This window comes from Phalaenopsis equestris, unplaced genomic scaffold (genome assembly GCF_001263595.1).
Source record: "Phalaenopsis equestris unplaced genomic scaffold, ASM126359v1 Scaffold000251, whole genome shotgun sequence".
NCBI classification, from domain to species: Eukaryota; Viridiplantae; Streptophyta; class Magnoliopsida; order Asparagales; family Orchidaceae; genus Phalaenopsis; species Phalaenopsis equestris.
This window is the reverse complement of record NW_018164693.1, coordinates 1804502-1810021: the sequence shown is the minus strand read 5'-3', so window position 1 is coordinate 1810021 and position 5520 is coordinate 1804502. Positions and strand designations below refer to the sequence as shown.

General features: G+C 37.2%; 1 pseudogene; it reads left to right on the top strand.

Annotated features, from left to right (window-relative positions):
* The first annotated feature begins 4344 nt into the window (after positions 1-4344).
* LOC110024314 overlaps positions 4345-5520 on the top strand; it is a 5788-nt pseudogene continuing 4612 nt past the window's right edge.

Here is a 5520-nt window from a genome sequence, read left to right as displayed (position 1 = left end):
GAGAAGGAGAAGATCGGCATGCTGGACAAGGCTCACAGTTTGATAATCCTGAGCCTGGGCGATAAAGTTCTGAGGGAGGTGTCGAGGGAGATAACAACTCAAGTACTTTGGGCCAAACTCGAGGTACTCTACCTGACAAAGTTTCTGGCTAATAGGCTCTTTCTGAAGCAGCGCCTATACTCCTTCAGAATGCATGAAGACAAATCTGTCTCAAAGCAGATCGACGACCTCGAGAACATCAACGTCAAGATGGAAGATGAGGACAAGGCACTGCTGTTGCTAAACTTTATTCATAAGAGCTACGAGCATTTCAAGGATGTGATGCTCTATGGAAGAGTGCAGACTATTACTCTGGAGGAGGTTCAATCTCTGATTAGAGCCAAAGAATTTCAGAGGAAACATGACAGGGACAAGGAAGTCAGCGGAGACAGTCTTATTGTTAGAGGAAGATCAGACAGGAAAGATTCAAGAAATGGTCAGTACATATCAAGGTCAAGCAAGGAAGGCGGGAGTCAGTCATCAATGGGATCTTTCAAGTGCTATCATTATCACAAGGACGGTCATTTCAAGAGGAACTGCCCAGACAGGAAGAATAAGTACCAAGAAGATCCAGAAAAATCAGAAGAAGAAAGCTTGGCCTCCGATGATTACGATTCTGCTGAGGCCCTAATGATCACATAATCTGAATTTAGTAAGGAGTGGATCCTCGACTCAGGGTTTTCTTTCCACATGTGTACTCACAAAGACTGGTTCGAGATACTACAACAGGAAAATGATGGGTCCATTCTACTGAGAGACAATAAAGCTCACAGGGTTGTTGAAAGTGGATCAATCAGGATAAGGATGTTTGATGGAGTTGAACGAGTACTAAAAAATGTCAGGTACGTACCAGAGCTAAAAAAAATCTGATTTCTTTAGGTATGTTGGAGTCAAGCGGATGCTCGTTCAAGGCAGAGAATGACTGCATCAGAGTAACCAAAGGCCCTCGCGTTGTCATACAAGGAGTTAGAAAAAAGGAGTTGTACTCTCTTATCGGAAGAACCGTGATTGCTAAGTCCATGTACTGTTTGGACTTAGCAAACTCAAGCAAGGGCTGAGAGCCTCTAAGAGGTAATGTGGAGGGAATCTTTACTTCGAAGCTTTTCAATTGAGGGTCAAGGTAGAGAATTGTTATTTTGACCCCCAATTATTGAACTAAGGTAAAAGGACACTTTTGTAATTTGGTTCCGCTCACCTACCACATCTCACCTACTGCTCACCTACCTCCCACCTACCACTCTCTTGCTTCTAAAGGTTGGAATAATTTTGATTCTGTGATAAATTCATATAGAAGAACCTGTGATCATATCAGCTCCAGAGTTCATTCTGAATTAATATGGATGGATCTCATTGAAGCTTTTGAAGGTAATATACTGTGTTATGCACTTCTTAATGACTACGGAATGGAAGGTCTTTATGCTTCCATGGAGCCTATTATGGGATCTTGAATTTAGCTTAATTAAATACCCAGATATTTGAAGGGAAGTTTGCCAATTTTAAAACTAGTTAATTGGGTAATCTACTGTTCCCTGTTTGCATGAATCCTTTTACTCAAGTAAAACTAACATTTAGTTTATTAAATTGCATACCTGGAACCTTGTCAAAGGAAGCTTGAAAACATATAATGAAAATGATTGAATTATTTTGGTTCGGTCATTTGGTATAATATCTTTTATAAAATTGGTCAGTGGTATGGGAAAAGTGCAGTTGTCTGAGTAGCTTTTTTGAGCTCTTTTTTATTTGTGTGATGAAACTCCATACTTAGTTGTGTTGGGGATTTTACAAATCAAGCATGGAGGCTTCTTGCGTATCCCTTGAGTCATTTTTGCATGCTCAAGTCATTTTCTCCTCTAATAATGGTGGTGATGTATCAAGGATCTAGCAACCTGCTTAGCATAGCAACCCGCTTAGCATTTTGTTATTTTTGAAGCTTTATGTTAGGGATCGATCAGAAAGCTCCTTCTTTTTGTTATGTGGTGGATTGCAACGGTCATAAAACCATGAGGCCTGATCCACTTGAAGAAATTGTGTTAGATATGTGAATATCTAGTTCAAAGAATTTCAGAGGGCAACAACAGTTATACAGGCTTTGTGCTCTGAGGCTAAGATGTGTCTCTCTCTTATTTCATTTCAGGATGGAGAGAATCTATTATTGCATTGCATTTTTAGTTATATTCATCTTAGTTAGCAGTACATGCATTTGTTCTTCATCGGACTGATTGAGACATTACAAATATTTGAGCTCACATCCTAATATCATCGGTCCACACATGCGTCTCATGGTTGCGACTCAACCTTGATAAATCCCACACACAAAACAACCAATTCTACTCCTCGTAAGATTGTCGTCGTCCCCACAGACAACTTTACCTCGTAGGGCATTAGATAATTTAACTACATTTAAGAACATATTAAAAGTATATTAAATAATAGAGTAATATAAATTCATTTTACTTTGGTTGCCTAGTAGAATATTCACACTATTAAAAATAATGAGATTTTACATCTTAATGGATATTAAAAAATTAGCACAATATTATGTAAGAGGCCTCAAAATTTCCACATAAAATGTTAGAGACTGAAAAATAACTGAGCTTTATTCTATTTCATATAACATGTAAGTAAAATTAAAAGTTTTGTTCACACTTAAGTTGGATAAGAGGGCATTATAAAATTTAAAAGAATGTTTATATTATTGTTGAATTTGAAATTGTCCAGATGCACATCTAAGTAATTGAGCGTCATAAAGAAAAGAAAAGCGAGAGAGCACGTTAATGTACAATAAAACTGTGTAACATTTATTCAGGAAATGATCTATCTATTTATAGATTAGGGGAACATGAAATTACATCTTTGCCCTTTGTTAAATAACCACTGCATTTTTTTTTTCCATCTGACACTAGTGAAATCTCCTTCCCATGGACGTAGGTGAACTAATTTAACACTGAACCTCGTAGATCTTTTATGTTTGATTGTTGTTGTGTGAATTTTTTCGTGTATTTATTGTTTTCGCATAACAAGGACAGTAGAGGGTATTTTAAGTATTGAACATTAATAAGATCGAGAAACTGAAAAGACGTCCACCCGAGTGTACAATCCAGGCAATCTTCGCTTGTAGGGCAGTGGAGTAGTGTGAGTCGCCGATCAGTTGTTTGGGCGGCTGTCATTGTTCTTTCAGTCTCTGTGATCTACCTGAATCAATCATGTGAAAATTTTGTCGAGATACCCTTAGAATAAGTCGTTGCTTATCGTCTGATATGAATTGTCACCCAACTAGCACGAGTCAGACAATCAGAGGTGGACCATTTGGTTTTCTCCTGGTGGGCCCTCACCTGCTACGTCCTCTTCCTTGCGGTTGTTGGATTTTTTTTTTAAATTCATGTTTCACACATTTTCATATACAATTATAAATTATAAGAATAGGAAAAAATGATGACAGTATGATAATGATGATTGGACGAGGATAATTAGAAGATATCAATCGAGTAAAAATCATAAGACTAAAGTAGTTGGTTAGCCACAATTCAACACCAACATTTAAGTGACAAACACCAACATTTAAGTGACAAAGATTGAGTTCAGGCAATGATAATCAAACGACAATAATTTGATTCAATGAATGTTAAGCAAAAATTAGAATTTCTGAATATCTAAGATCTCTTCAAATTCAACTCAAGGACACCGTTCCTAGAGAATGAAGCCTACTTATAAATTTTTAATATAATTATAATAATTTTGATTAAAATTATCAAATTAATCATTTATAAAGCATATATTAATTATTTTCCCCGCACATTATTCATTTAGCATTTAAGCATACTAACGACCCCATAATTGAATGACATTGGGCTAGTAATATATTTTCTCAATCAAAAGGCAAATTAGACCACAAAAACAATCATAAATAGACATTTACATGAATTTAAAATACACCTAAATTTAAAATATGTAAAATCCGTCCCAATCTATAACACTGAATTTAGGATTTTCAAAATTCGATAAATACTATGTTATTTATACAATTAATATTTAATTAATTTTATATTATTATTTATACAAAAAATCTGTATTTTAATTTAAGAAATTTAAAATAGGGATATATTTGTTTGACTTGGGTGATATAAATGAAAACAATAAATTTTTTATGTAAATATATAAAATTAAATGACATACATATAAATATTTTTTTTAAGAATTTTATGTCACATCTATTTTTAACACAGCGAACTAATAATAAAATAAAAATAATTAAAATAAGTGGTTCCTGACGCGGTGCCATTACCCCGAAGATTTCGCCCTCGTTTCCTGCCCACGACTGCGACTTGGGTCAAAATGCTCGTCTTTCCTTTCTCTTCTCATAGCGTCATCGTCGTAGCATCTTCACCTTTTCTTCTCCTCCCCTCCTTTTTCCGAAGCCACGAGGCTCTGCGGTTCAGAAGCCATGAGGCTCTGCGGATGGATTTTACTGATGTGGTTGTATTTTCCGATTGGGGAAGGAGCTGTTGGGGTTAATTGGGGGACCATGGCGATTCGTCCATTGCCGCCGAAGATTGTTGCTCAGATGTTGCAGGACAACGGGATTGGAAAAGTTAAACTTTTTGATGCGGATGAGAACACCCTGAAAGCGCTTGTCGGAAGTGATGTTGAGGTAATGGTGGCGATTCCAAACAATATGCTTGCAATCATGAACGACTACGATGCTGCTCAGCGCTGGGTGGATAAGAATGTTTCTCGCTATATGTTTGATGGAGGAGTCAATATCAAGTGAGTCTTTTTTTTTTTTATTACGATTCCTCTTCTGCTGGAATTAAAAGTTGGAGCCTTTTTGTATGTTTGCTTTTTGCGATTTTGCCTTTTTGCCAAGTTTTTATAATATTCCTTTGTTGAATCTTCTTATTAAAACATGCTTTTTTTTTTTCCTTCCCCCATCAAATTTGTGTCTTTGAATCTGTTTAATCAGCAAAATTCAGAGTTTTTATTGAATGTTTACGCAGCCTGATATCCCTGATATCTAAAACAAGCATTTTTCTTCTTTGTAGCTACTCGCTGTTACACCATGTTTCTCTCTTCCTCTTTACAGATATGTTGCCGTCGGCAACGAGCCTTTCCTCGCCGCTTATAATGGATCGTTCATCAACACCACTTTCCCTGCACTACAAAATATTCAGAATGCTCTTAATGAAGCTGGCTATGGAGACAAAATCAAGGCCACGGTCCCCCTCAACGCCGACGTCTACAACTCCCCATCATCCAACCCGGTCCCCTCCACCGGCCGGTTCCGCTCCGATATCAGTGATATCATGACCCAAATCGTCCATTTCTTCAAGCAGAACAACGCCTCGTTCACCGTAAATATCTATCCTTTCCTGAGCTTATATGCCAATAAAGACTTCCCCTTTGATTACGCCTTCTTCGAAGGCACGGGCAAGCCCATCGTCGACAATGGCATACAATACACCAATGTCTTCGATGCCAACTTCG